This window comes from Dendrobates tinctorius, unplaced genomic scaffold (assembly GCF_039654945.1).
Source record: "Dendrobates tinctorius isolate UK_male_01 unplaced genomic scaffold, ASM3965494v1 ptg000178l, whole genome shotgun sequence".
Classification (NCBI taxonomy): Eukaryota; Metazoa; Chordata; class Amphibia; order Anura; family Dendrobatidae; genus Dendrobates; species Dendrobates tinctorius.
The window spans coordinates 672,893-687,675 of NW_027361845.1; the positions used below are offsets into that span (position 1 = coordinate 672,893).

The following is a 14,783-nucleotide window of genomic DNA, read 5'->3' on the forward strand; positions in this document are numbered from 1 at the left end:
AGATTAAAATCTTATCAACAATACTTTGATGAGAAATATTATTGGGAATTGAGTTAAAAACATTAATAAATGTAATAAATGCCAGGAACACCTATCGCTTTGTTCATACCATTGTCATCTTTGAATTTGTAAGAAAATCAGGCTTATTACTAGAATCTAAACTTTAAACTCGAAATCCCTGAATCGGAACGTGAAGATCCTAATTCATCCTTGTTATTACTTTTCTAAACTGTGATTTAAAGTAGCAAATTTCAAGATGGTGTCTGTATATTTCCTCATGCACTTTACAAGTGAATTATGGGAGCAAGCAAGTTTTACAGCTGTCCTCATACACTGATGGTAGTGCGCCTTACTCCTGGTCAGAATGATGCATGTTTAAATTATGTCACGTTCAAGTATCTCTTTCATCTTTTTAAAAGTTGATCGATGTTTGGGTTAAGATTGAAAACAGAAACTGCGTATTCTAACTGACAATAGATTATCATGATCTTGTTGCCACCTGTCAGGAAAGTGTTTGAAAAATTGCTTTTTTAATTCTACTGAATAAAATCTTTTCAACAATCCTTTGATGAGATATATCATTGGGAACTGAGTTCAAAACAGAAAATTTGTGGCAAGTCAGAAACACCTATTAATTTGTTCATACCATTGTCTTCTTTGAATATGTAAGAAAAAAGGGTTTATTACTGCATTCTAAATTTTGAATTGGAAATCCCTGAATCTGAAAGTGAAGACCTTAATTCATCCTTGTTTATATCTTTTCCAAACTGTGATTATAAGTAACAAATTTCAAGATCGTGTCCATATATTTTATCATGCACTTTTCATGTGAAGTATGGGAGCAACAACACTTTTCAACTAACCTCGTGGTGCAATGGTAGCGTGTCCAAATCACGTCGGGGTCAATCAGCTCTTTATGTCTTTTCATATCTTGATTGATGTTTGGGTTATTATTGAAAACAGCAACTGCGTAGTCCAACATTACAAAAGTTAACTCGACTTTGTTGCTACCAGGCTGCAGTGTTTAAGAAACTGCATTTTTTAGTTCTACAGATTATAATCGTTTCAAGAGGACTTTGATAAGAATTGTTATTGGGAATTGAGTTCCAAACATTAATAAATGTAATTAATGCCATAAGCACCTATTAATTTATTTTTACCATTGCCATCTTTGAATTTGTAAGAAAAGAGGGTTTATTACCAGATTCTTAATTTTTGACTGGAAATCACTGAATCTGATTGTGAAGATCTTAATTCAACTGTAGTGCTTCTGAATCCATATCAGAAAGTTGTGTATTCAAATCACGTGATGGTCAAACAGCTCTTTCATATTTTTATAGCTTGATCGATGTTTGGGTTAAGATTGAAAACAGAAACTGGGTAATCCAACTGAAAATAGATTAACACAACGTTGTTGACACAGGTCAGAACAGTTTTTAAAAAAGTGTTTTTTTAATTCTATAGATTAAAATCTTATCAACAATACTTTGATGAGAAATATTATTGGGAATTGAGTTAAAAACATTAATAAATGTAATAAATGCCAGGAACACCTATCGCTTTGTTCATACCATTGTCATCTTTGAATTTGTAAGAAAATCAGGCTTATTACTAGAATCTAAACTTTAAACTGGAAATCCCTGAATCAGAACGTGAAGATCCTAATTCATCCTTGTTATTACTTTTCTAAACTGTGATTTAAAGTAGCAAATTTCAAGATGGTGTCTGTATACTTCCTCATGCACTTTACAAGTGAATTATGGGAGCAAGCAAGTTTTACAGCTGTCCTCATACACTGACGGTAGTGCGCCTTACTCCTGGTCAGAATGATGCATGTTTAAATTATGTCACGTTCAAGTATCTCTTTCATCTTTTTAAAAGTTGATCGATGTTTGGGTTAAGATTGAAAACAGAAACTGCGTATTCTAACTGACAATAGATTATCATGATCTTGTTGCCACCTGTCAGGAAAGTGTTTGAAAAATTGCTTTTTTAATTCTACTGAATAAAATCTTTTCAACAATCTTTGATGAGATATATCATTGGGAACTGAGTTCAAAATAGAAAATTTGTGGCAAGTCAGAAACACCTATTAATTTGTTCATACCATTGTCATCTTTGAATTTGTAAGAAAAAAGGGTTTATTACTATATTCTAAATTTTTAATTGGAAATCCCTGAATCTGAAAGTGAAGACCTTAATTCATCCTTGTTTATATCTTTTCCAAACTGTGATTATAAGTAGCAAATTTCAAGATGGTGTCCATATATTTTATCATGCACTTTTCATGTGAAGTATGGGAGCAACAACACTTTTCAACTAACCTCGTGGTGCAATGGTAGCGTGTTCAAATCACGTTGGGGTCAATCAGCTCTTTATGTCTTTTCATATCTTGATTGATGTTTGGGTTATTATTGAAAACAGCAACTGCGTAGTCCAACTTGACAAAAGTTAACTCGACTTTGTTGCTACCAGGCTGCAGTGTTTAAGAAACTGCATTTTTTAGTTCTACAGATTATAATCGTTTCAAGAGGACTTTGATAAGAATTGTTATTGGGAATTGAGTAACAAACATTAATAAATGTAATTAATGCCATAAGCACCTATTAATTTATTTTTACCATTGCCATCTTTGAATTTGTAAGAAAAGAGGGTTTATTACCAGATTCTTAATTTTTGACTGGAAATCACTGAATCTGATTGTGAAGATCTTAATTCAACTGTAGTGCTTCTGAATCCATATCATAAAGTTGTGTATTCAAATCACGTCATGGTCAAGCAGCTCTTTCATATTTTTATAGCTTGATCGATGTTTGGGTTAAGATTGAAAACAGAAACTGGGTAATCCAACTGAAAATAGATTAACACAACGTTGTTGACACAGGTCAGAACAGTTTTTAAAAAAGTGTTTTTTTAATTCTATAGATTAAAATCTTATCAACAATACTTTGATGAGAAATATTATTGGGAATTGAGTTAAAAACATTAATAAATGTAATAAATGCCAGGAACACCTATCGCTTTGTTCATACCATTGTCATCTTTGAATTTGTAAGAAAATCAGGCTTATTACTAGAATCTAAACTTTAAACTGGAAATCCCTGAATCGGAACGTGAAGATCCTATTTCATCCTTGTTATTACTTTTCTAAACTGTGACTTAAAGTAGCAAATTTCAAGATGGTGTCTGTATACTTCCTCATGCACTTTACAAGTGATTTATGGGAGCAAGCAAGTTTTACAGCTGTCCTCATACACTGACGGTAGTGCGCCTTACTCCTGGTCAGAATGATGCATGTTTAAATTATGTCACGTTCAAGTATCTCTTTCATCTTTTTAAAAGTTGATCGATGTTTGGGTTAAGATTGAAAACAGAAACTGCGTATTCTAACTGACAATAGATTATCATGATCTTTTTGCCACCTGTCAGGAAAGTGTTTGAAAAATTGCTTTTTTAATTCTACCGAATAATATCTTTTCAACAATCCTTTGATGAGATATATCATTGGGAACTGAGTTCAAAACAGAAAATTTGTGGCAAGTCAGAAACACCTATTAATTTGTTCATACCATTGTCATCTTTGAATTTGTAAGAAAAAAGTGTTTATTACTATATTCTAAATTTTTAATTGGAAATCCCTGAATCTGAAAGTGAAGACCTTAATTCATTCTTGTTTATATCTTTTCCAAACTGTGATTATAAGTAGCAAATTTCAAGATGGTGTCCATATATTTTATCATGCACTTTTCATGTGAAGTATGGGAGCAACAACACTTTTCAACTGACCTCGTGGCGCAACGGTAGCGCGTCTGACTCCAGATCAGAAGGTTGTGTGTTCAAATCACTTCGAGGTCAATCAGCTCTTTATGTCTTTTCATATCTTGATTGATGTTTGGGTTATTATTGAAAACAGCAACTGCGTAGTTCAACTTGACAAAAGTTAACTCGACTTTGTTGCTACCAGGCTGCAGTGTTTAAGAAACTGCATTTTTTAGTTCTACAGATTATAATCGTTTCAAGAGGACTTTAATAAGAATTGTTATTGGGAATTGAGTTCCAAACATTAATAAATGTAATTAATGCCATAAGCACCTATTAATTTATTTTTACCATTGCCATCTATGAATTTGTAAGAAAAGAGGGTTTATTACCAGATTCTTAATTTTTGACTGGAAATCACTGAATCTGATTGTGAAGATCTTAATTCAACTGTAGTGCTTCTGAATCCATATCAGAAAGTTGTGTATTCAAATCACGTCATGGTCAAGCAGCTCTTTCATATTTTTATAGCTTGATCGATGTTTGGGTTAAGATTGAAAACAGAAACTGGGTAATCCAACTGAAAACAGATTAACACAACGTTGTTGACACAGGTCAGAACAGTTTTTAAAAAAGTGTTTTTTTAATTCTATAGATTAAAATCTTATCAACAATACTTTGATGAGAAATATTATTGGGAATTGAGTTAAAAACATTAATAAATGTAATAAATGCCAGGAACACCTATCACTTTGTTCATACCATTGTCATCTTTGAATTTGTAAGAAAATCAGGCTTATTACTAGAATCTAAACTTTAAACTGGAAATCCCTGAATCGGAACGTGAAGATCCTAATTCATCCTTGTTATTACTTTTCTAAACTGTGATTTAAAGTAGCAAATTTCAAGATGGTGTCTGTATATTTCCTCATGCACTTTACAAGTGAATTATGGGAGCAAGCAAGTTTTACAGCTGTCCTCATACACTGACGGTAGTGCGCCTTACTCCTGGTCAGAATGATGCATGTTTAAATTATGTCACGTTCAAGTATTTCTTTCATCTTTTTAAAAGTTGATCGATGTTTGGGTTAAGATTGAAAACAGAAACTGCGTATTCTAACTGACAATAGATTATCATGATCTTGTTGCCACCTGTCAGGAAAGTGTTTGAAAAATTGCTTTTTTAATTTTACTGAATAAAATCTTTTCAACAATCTTTGATGAGATATATCATTGGGAACTGAGTTCAAAACAGAAAATTTGTGGCAAGTCAGAAACACCTATTAATTTGTTCATACCATTGTCATCTTTGAATTTGTAAGAAAAAAGGGTTTATTACTATATTCTAAATTTTTAATTGGAAATCCCTGAATCTGAAAGTGAAGACCTTAATTCATCCTTGTTTATATCTTTTCCAAAGTGTGATTATAAGTAGCAAATTTCAAGATGGTGTCCATATATTTTATCATGCACTTTTCATGTGAAGTATGGGAGCAATAACACTTTTCAAATGACCTCGTGGCGCAACGGTAGCGCGTCTGACTCCACATCAGAAGGTTGCGTGTTCAAATCACGTCAAGGTCAATCAGCTCTTTATGTCTTTTCATATATTGATTGAAGTTTGGGTTATTATTGAAAACAGCAACTGCGTAGTCCAACTTGACAAAAGTTAACTCGACTTTGTTGCTACCAGGCTGCAGTGTTTAAGAAACTGCATTTTTTAGTTCTACAGATTATAATCGTTTCAAGAGGACTTTGATAAGAATTGTTATTGGGAATTGAGTTCCAAACATTATTAAATGTAATTAATGCCATAAGCACCTATTAATTTATTTTTACCATTGCCATCTTTGAATTTGTAAGAAAAGAGGGTTTATTACCAGATTCTTAATTTTTGACTGGAAATCACTGAATCTGATTGTGAAGATCTTAATTCAACTGTAGTGCTTCTGAATCCATATCAGAAAGTTGTGTATTCAAATCACGTCATCGTCAAGCAGCTCTTTCATATTTTTATAGCTTGATCGATGTTTGGGTTAAGATTGAAAACAGAAACTGGGTAATCCAACTGAAAATAGATTAACTCAACGTTGTTGACACAGGTCAGAACAGTTTTTAAAAAAGTGTTTTTTTAATTCTATAGATTAAAATCTTATCAACAATACTTTGATGAGAAATATTATTGGGAATTGAGTTAAAAACATTAATAAATGTAATAAATGCCAGGAACACCTATCGCTTTGTTCATACCATTGTCATCTTTGAATTTGTAAGAAAATCAGGCTTATTACTAGAATCTAAACTTTAAACTGGAAATCCCTGAATCGGAACGTGAAGATCCTAATTCATCCTTGTTATTACTTTTCTAAACTGTGATTTAAAGTAGCAAATTTCAAGATGGTGTCTGTATACTTCCTCATGCACTTTACAAGTGAATTATGGGAGGAAGCAAGTTTTACAGCTGTCCTCATACACTGACGGTAGTGCACCTTACTCCTGGTCAGAATGATGCATGTTTAAATTATGTCACATTCAAGTATCTCTTTCATCTTTTTAAAAGTTGATCGATGTTTGGGTTAAGATTGAAAACAGAAACTGCGTATTCTAACTGACAATAGATTATCATGATCTTGTTGCCACCTGTCAGGAAAGTGTTTGAAAAATTGCTTTTTTAATTCTACTGAATAAAATCTTTTCAACAATCCTTTGATGAGATATATCATTGGGAACTGAGTTCAAAACAGGAAATTTGTGGCAAGTCAGAAACACCTATTAATTTGTTCATACCATTGTCATCTTTGAATTTGTAAGAAAAAAGGGTTTATTACTATATTCTAAATTTTTAATTGGAAATCCCTGAATCTGAAAGTGAAGACCTTAATTCATCCTTGTTTATATCTTTTCCAAACTGTGATTGTAAGTAGCAAATTTCAAGATGGTGTCCATATATTTTATCATGCACTTTTCATGTGAAGTATGGGAGCAACAACACTTTGCAACTGACCTCGTGGCGCAACGGTAGCGCGTCTGACTCCAGATCAGAAGGTTGTGTGTTCAAATCACTTCGAGGTCAATCAGCTCTTTATGTCTTTTCATATCTTGATTGATGTTTGGGTTATTATTGAAAACAGCAACTGCGTAGTTCAACTTGACAAAAGTTAACTCGACTTTGTTGCTACCAGGCTGCAGTGTTTAAGAAACTGCATTTTTTAGTTCTACAGATTATAATCGTTTCAAGAGGACTTTAATAAGAATTGTTATTGGGAATTGAGTTCCAAACATTAATAAATGTAATTAATGCCATAAGCACCTATTAATTTATTTTTACCATTGCCATCTATGAATTTGTAAGAAAAGAGGGTTTATTACCAGATTCTTAATTTTTGACTGGAAATCACTGAATCTGATTGTGAAGATCTTAATTCAACTGTAGTGCTTCTGAATCCATATCAGAAAGTTGTGTATTCAAATCACGTCATGGTCAAGCAGCTCTTTCATATTTTTATAGCTTGATCGATGTTTGGGTTAAGATTGAAAACAGAAACTGAGTAATCCAACTGAAAACAGATTAACACAACGTTGTTGACACAGGTCAGAACAGTTTTTAAAAAAGTGTTTTTTTAATTCTATAGATTAAAATCTTATCAACAATACTTTGATGAGAAATATTATTGGGAATTGAGTTAAAAACATTAATAAATGTAATAAATGCCAGGAACACCTATCACTTTGTTCATACCATTGTCATCTTTGAATTTGTAAGAAAATCAGGCTTATTACTAGAATCTAAACTTTAAACTGGAAATCCCTGAATCGGAACGTGAAGATCCTAATTCATCCTTGTTATTACTTTTCTAAACTGTGATTTAAAGTAGCAAATTTCAAGATGGTGTCTGTATATTTCCTCATGCACTTTACAAGTGAATTATGGGAGCAAGCAAGTTTTACTGCTGTCCTCATACACTGACGGTAGTGCGCCTTACTCCTGGTCAGAATGATGCATGTTTAAATTATGTCACGTTCAAGTATCTCTTTCATCTTTTTAAAAGTTGATCGATGTTTGGGTTAAGATTGAAAACAGAAACTGCGTATTCTAACTGACAATAGATTATCATGATCTTGTTGCCACCTGTCAGGAAAGTGTTTGAAAAATTGCTTTTTTAATTCTACTGAATAAAATCTTTTCAACAATCCTTTGATGAGATATATCATTGGGAACTGAGTTCAAAACAGGAAATTTGTGGCAAGTCAGAAACACCTATTAATTTGTTCATACCATTGTCATCTTTGAATTTGTAAGAAAAAAGGGTTTATTTCTATATTCTAAATTTTTAATTGGAAATCCCTGAATCTGAAAGTGAAGACCTTAATTCATCCTTGTTTATATCTTTTCCAAACTGTGATTGTAAGTAGCAAATTTCAAGATGGTGTCCATATATTTTATCATGCACTTTTCATGTGAAGTATGGGAGCAACAACACTTTTCAACTGACCTCGTGGCGCAACGGTAGCGCGTCTGACTCCAGATCAGAAGGTTGTGTGTTCAAATCACTTCGAGGTCAATCAGCTCTTTATGTCTTTTCATATCTTGATTGATGTTTGGGTTATTATTGAAAACAGCAACTGCGTAGTCCAACTTGACAAAAGTTAACTCGACTGTGTTGCTACCAGGCTGCAGTGTCTAAGAAACTGCATTTTTTAGTTCTACAGATTATAATCGTTTCAAGAGGACTTTAATAAGAATTGTTATTGGGAATTGAGTTCCAAACATTAATAAATGTAATTAATGCCATAAGCACCTATTAATTTATTTTTACCATTGCCATCTATGAATTTGTAAGAAAAGAGGGTTTATTACCAGATTCTTAATTTTTGACTGGAAATCACTGAATCTGATTGTGAAGATCTTAATTCAACTGTAGTGCTTCTGAATCCATATCAGAAAGTTGTGTATTCAAATCACGTCATGGTCAAGCAGCTCTTTCATATTTTTATAGCTTGATCGATGTTTGGGTTAAGATTGAAAACAGAAACTGGGTAATCCAACTGAAAACAGATTAACACAACGTTGTTGACACAGGTCAGAACAGTTTTTAAAAAAGTGTTTTTTTAATTCTATAGATTAAAATCTTATCAACAATACTTTGATGAGAAATATTATTGGGAATTGAGTTAAAAACATTAATAAATGTAATAAATGCCAGGAACACCTATCGCTTTGTTCATACCATTGTCATCTTTGAATTTGTAAGAAAATCAGGCTTATTACTAGAATCTAAACTTTAAACTGGAAATCCCTGAATCAGAACGTGAAGATCCTAATTCATCCTTGTTATTACTTTTCTAAACTGTGATTTAAAGTAGCAAATTTCAAGATGGTGTCTGTATACTTCCTCATGCACTTTACAAGTGAATTATGGGAGCAAGCAAGTTTTACAGCTGTCCTCATACACTGACGGTAGTGCGCCTTACTCCTGGTCAGAATGATGCATGTTTAAATTATGTCACGTTCAAGTATCTCTTTCATCTTTTTAAAAGTTGATCGATGTTTGGGTTAAGATTGAAAACAGAAACTGCGTATTCTAACTGACAATAGATTATCATGATCTTGTTGCCACCTGTCAGGAAAGTGTTTGAAAAATTGCTTTTTTAATTCTACTGAATAAAATCTTTTCAACAATCTTTGATGAGATATATCATTGGGAACTGAGTTCAAAATAGAAAATTTGTGGCAAGTCAGAAACACCTATTAATTTGTTCATACCATTGTCATCTTTGAATTTGTAAGAAAAAAGGGTTTATTACTATATTCTAAATTTTTAATTGGAAATCCCTGAATCTGAAAGTGAAGACCTTAATTCATCCTTGTTTATATCTTTTCCAAACTGTGATTATAAGTAGCAAATTTCAAGATGGTGTCCATATATTTTATCATGCACTTTTCATGTGAAGTATGGGAGCAACAACACTTTTCAACTAACCTCGTGGTGCAATGGTAGCGTGTTCAAATCACGTTGGGGTCAATCAGCTCTTTATGTCTTTTCATATCTTGATTGATGTTTGGGTTATTATTGAAAACAGCAACTGCGTAGTCCAACTTGACAAAAGTTAACTCGACTTTGTTGCTACCAGGCTGCAGTGTTTAAGAAACTGCATTTTTTAGTTCTACAGATTATAATCGTTTCAAGAGGACTTTGATAAGAATTGTTATTGGGAATTGAGTAACAAACATTAATAAATGTAATTAATGCCATAAGCACCTATTAATTTATTTTTACCATTGCCATCTTTGAATTTGTAAGAAAAGAGGGTTTATTACCAGATTCTTAATTTTTGACTGGAAATCACTGAATCTGATTGTGAAGATCTTAATTCAACTGTAGTGCTTCTGAATCCATATCATAAAGTTGTGTATTCAAATCACGTCATGGTCAAGCAGCTCTTTCATATTTTTATAGCTTGATCGATGTTTGGGTTAAGATTGAAAACAGAAACTGGGTAATCCAACTGAAAATAGATTAACACAACGTTGTTGACACAGGTCAGAACAGTTTTTAAAAAAGTGTTTTTTTAATTCTATAGATTAAAATCTTATCAACAATACTTTGATGAGAAATATTATTGGGAATTGAGTTAAAAACATTAATAAATGTAATAAATGCCAGGAACACCTATCGCTTTGTTCATACCATTGTCATCTTTGAATTTGTAAGAAAATCAGGCTTATTACTAGAATCTAAACTTTAAACTGGAAATCCCTGAATCGGAACGTGAAGATCCTATTTCATCCTTGTTATTACTTTTCTAAACTGTGACTTAAAGTAGCAAATTTCAAGATGGTGTCTGTATACTTCCTCATGCACTTTACAAGTGATTTATGGGAGCAAGCAAGTTTTACAGCTGTCCTCATACACTGACGGTAGTGCGCCTTACTCCTGGTCAGAATGATGCATGTTTAAATTATGTCACGTTCAAGTATCTCTTTCATCTTTTTAAAAGTTGATCGATGTTTGGGTTAAGATTGAAAACAGAAACTGCGTATTCTAACTGACAATAGATTATCATGATCTTTTTGCCACCTGTCAGGAAAGTGTTTGAAAAATTGCTTTTTTAATTCTACCGAATAATATCTTTTCAACAATCCTTTGATGAGATATATCATTGGGAACTGAGTTCAAAACAGAAAATTTGTGGCAAGTCAGAAACACCTATTAATTTGTTCATACCATTGTCATCTTTGAATTTGTAAGAAAAAAGTGTTTATTACTATATTCTAAATTTTTAATTGGAAATCCCTGAATCTGAAAGTGAAGACCTTAATTCATTCTTGTTTATATCTTTTCCAAACTGTGATTATAAGTAGCAAATTTCAAGATGGTGTCCATATATTTTATCATGCACTTTTCATGTGAAGTATGGGAGCAACAACACTTTTCAACTGACCTCGTGGCGCAACGGTAGCGCGTCTGACTCCAGATCAGAAGGTTGTGTGTTCAAATCACTTCGAGGTCAATCAGCTCTTTATGTCTTTTCATATCTTGATTGATGTTTGGGTTATTATTGAAAACAGCAACTGCGTAGTTCAACTTGACAAAAGTTAACTCGACTTTGTTGCTACCAGGCTGCAGTGTTTAAGAAACTGCATTTTTTAGTTCTACAGATTATAATCGTTTCAAGAGGACTTTAATAAGAATTGTTATTGGGAATTGAGTTCCAAACATTAATAAATGTAATTAATGCCATAAGCACCTATTAATTTATTTTTACCATTGCCATCTATGAATTTGTAAGAAAAGAGGGTTTATTACCAGATTCTTAATTTTTGACTGGAAATCACTGAATCTGATTGTGAAGATCTTAATTCAACTGTAGTGCTTCTGAATCCATATCAGAAAGTTGTGTATTCAAATCACGTCATGGTCAAGCAGCTCTTTCATATTTTTATAGCTTGATCGATGTTTGGGTTAAGATTGAAAACAGAAACTGGGTAATCCAACTGAAAACAGATTAACACAACGTTGTTGACACAGGTCAGAACAGTTTTTAAAAAAGTGTTTTTTTAATTCTATAGATTAAAATCTTATCAACAATACTTTGATGAGAAATATTATTGGGAATTGAGTTAAAAACATTAATAAATGTAATAAATGCCAGGAACACCTATCACTTTGTTCATACCATTGTCATCTTTGAATTTGTAAGAAAATCAGGCTTATTACTAGAATCTAAACTTTAAACTGGAAATCCCTGAATCGGAACGTGAAGATCCTAATTCATCCTTGTTATTACTTTTCTAAACTGTGATTTAAAGTAGCAAATTTCAAGATGGTGTCTGTATATTTCCTCATGCACTTTACAAGTGAATTATGGGAGCAAGCAAGTTTTACAGCTGTCCTCATACACTGACGGTAGTGCGCCTTACTCCTGGTCAGAATGATGCATGTTTAAATTATGTCACGTTCAAGTATTTCTTTCATCTTTTTAAAAGTTGATCGATGTTTGGGTTAAGATTGAAAACAGAAACTGCGTATTCTAACTGACAATAGATTATCATGATCTTGTTGCCACCTGTCAGGAAAGTGTTTGAAAAATTGCTTTTTTAATTTTACTGAATAAAATCTTTTCAACAATCTTTGATGAGATATATCATTGGGAACTGAGTTCAAAACAGAAAATTTGTGGCAAGTCAGAAACACCTATTAATTTGTTCATACCATTGTCATCTTTGAATTTGTAAGAAAAAAGGGTTTATTACTATATTCTAAATTTTTAATTGGAAATCCCTGAATCTGAAAGTGAAGACCTTAATTCATCCTTGTTTATATCTTTTCCAAAGTGTGATTATAAGTAGCAAATTTCAAGATGGTGTCCATATATTTTATCATGCACTTTTCATGTGAAGTATGGGAGCAATAACACTTTTCAAATGACCTCGTGGCGCAACGGTAGCGCGTCTGACTCCACATCAGAAGGTTGCGTGTTCAAATCACGTCAAGGTCAATCAGCTCTTTATGTCTTTTCATATATTGATTGAAGTTTGGGTTATTATTGAAAACAGCAACTGCGTAGTCCAACTTGACAAAAGTTAACTCGACTTTGTTGCTACCAGGCTGCAGTGTTTAAGAAACTGCATTTTTTAGTTCTACAGATTATAATCGTTTCAAGAGGACTTTGATAAGAATTGTTATTGGGAATTGAGTTCCAAACATTATTAAATGTAATTAATGCCATAAGCACCTATTAATTTATTTTTACCATTGCCATCTTTGAATTTGTAAGAAAAGAGGGTTTATTACCAGATTCTTAATTTTTGACTGGAAATCACTGAATCTGATTGTGAAGATCTTAATTCAACTGTAGTGCTTCTGAATCCATATCAGAAAGTTGTGTATTCAAATCACGTCATCGTCAAGCAGCTCTTTCATATTTTTATAGCTTGATCGATGTTTGGGTTAAGATTGAAAACAGAAACTGGGTAATCCAACTGAAAATAGATTAACTCAACGTTGTTGACACAGGTCAGAACAGTTTTTAAAAAAGTGTTTTTTTAATTCTATAGATTAAAATCTTATCAACAATACTTTGATGAGAAATATTATTGGGAATTGAGTTAAAAACATTAATAAATGTAATAAATGCCAGGAACACCTATCGCTTTGTTCATACCATTGTCATCTTTGAATTTGTAAGAAAATCAGGCTTATTACTAGAATCTAAACTTTAAACTGGAAATCCCTGAATCGGAACGTGAAGATCCTAATTCATCCTTGTTATTACTTTTCTAAACTGTGATTTAAAGTAGCAAATTTCAAGATGGTGTCTGTATACTTCCTCATGCACTTTACAAGTGAATTATGGGAGGAAGCAAGTTTTACAGCTGTCCTCATACACTGACGGTAGTGCACCTTACTCCTGGTCAGAATGATGCATGTTTAAATTATGTCACATTCAAGTATCTCTTTCATCTTTTTAAAAGTTGATCGATGTTTGGGTTAAGATTGAAAACAGAAACTGCGTATTCTAACTGACAATAGATTATCATGATCTTGTTGCCACCTGTCAGGAAAGTGTTTGAAAAATTGCTTTTTTAATTCTACTGAATAAAATCTTTTCAACAATCCTTTGATGAGATATATCATTGGGAACTGAGTTCAAAACAGGAAATTTGTGGCAAGTCAGAAACACCTATTAATTTGTTCATACCATTGTCATCTTTGAATTTGTAAGAAAAAAGGGTTTATTACTATATTCTAAATTTTTAATTGGAAATCCCTGAATCTGAAAGTGAAGACCTTAATTCATCCTTGTTTATATCTTTTCCAAACTGTGATTGTAAGTAGCAAATTTCAAGATGGTGTCCATATATTTTATCATGCACTTTTCATGTGAAGTATGGGAGCAACAACACTTTGCAACTGACCTCGTGGCGCAACGGTAGCGCGTCTGACTCCAGATCAGAAGGTTGTGTGTTCAAATCACTTCGAGGTCAATCAGCTCTTTATGTCTTTTCATATCTTGATTGATGTTTGGGTTATTATTGAAAACAGCAACTGCGTAGTTCAACTTGACAAAAGTTAACTCGACTTTGTTGCTACCAGGCTGCAGTGTTTAAGAAACTGCATTTTTTAGTTCTACAGATTATAATCGTTTCAAGAGGACTTTAATAAGAATTGTTATTGGGAATTGAGTTCCAAACATTAATAAATGTAATTAATGCCATAAGCACCTATTAATTTATTTTTACCATTGCCATCTATGAATTTGTAAGAAAAGAGGGTTTATTACCAGATTCTTAATTTTTGACTGGAAATCACTGAATCTGATTGTGAAGATCTTAATTCAACTGTAGTGCTTCTGAATCCATATCAGAAAGTTGTGTATTCAAATCACGTCATGGTCAAGCAGCTCTTTCATATTTTTATAGCTTGATCGATGTTTGGGTTAAGATTGAAAACAGAAACTGAGTAATCCAACTGAAAACAGATTAACACAACGTTGTTGACACAGGTCAGAACAGTTTTTAA

General features: G+C 32.5%; 7 non-coding genes across 7 annotated transcripts; all 7 read left to right on the forward strand.

The window, feature by feature from the left end:
- The first annotated feature begins 3,783 nt into the window (after positions 1–3,783).
- On the forward strand, positions 3,784–3,855 carry TRNAW-CCA (transfer RNA tryptophan (anticodon CCA)). Its single transcript has one exon. It is a non-coding gene; the product is annotated as a tRNA-Trp (tRNA).
- Positions 3,856–5,271: 1,416 nt separating this feature from the next.
- TRNAW-CCA (transfer RNA tryptophan (anticodon CCA)) lies at positions 5,272–5,343 on the forward strand. Its single transcript has one exon. It is a non-coding gene; the product is annotated as a tRNA-Trp (tRNA).
- Positions 5,344–6,760: 1,417 nt separating this feature from the next.
- Positions 6,761–6,832, forward strand: TRNAW-CCA (transfer RNA tryptophan (anticodon CCA)). The gene has a single exon. It is a non-coding gene; the product is annotated as a tRNA-Trp (tRNA).
- Positions 6,833–8,249: 1,417 nt separating this feature from the next.
- Positions 8,250–8,321, forward strand: TRNAW-CCA (transfer RNA tryptophan (anticodon CCA)). The gene has a single exon. It is a non-coding gene; the product is annotated as a tRNA-Trp (tRNA).
- A 2,878-nt stretch (positions 8,322–11,199) lies between these two features.
- Positions 11,200–11,271, forward strand: TRNAW-CCA (transfer RNA tryptophan (anticodon CCA)). The gene has a single exon. It is a non-coding gene; the product is annotated as a tRNA-Trp (tRNA).
- Positions 11,272–12,687: 1,416 nt separating this feature from the next.
- On the forward strand, positions 12,688–12,759 carry TRNAW-CCA (transfer RNA tryptophan (anticodon CCA)). The gene has a single exon. It is a non-coding gene; the product is annotated as a tRNA-Trp (tRNA).
- Positions 12,760–14,176: 1,417 nt separating this feature from the next.
- TRNAW-CCA (transfer RNA tryptophan (anticodon CCA)) lies at positions 14,177–14,248 on the forward strand. The gene has a single exon. It is a non-coding gene; the product is annotated as a tRNA-Trp (tRNA).
- Positions 14,249–14,783: the final 535 nt, after the last annotated feature.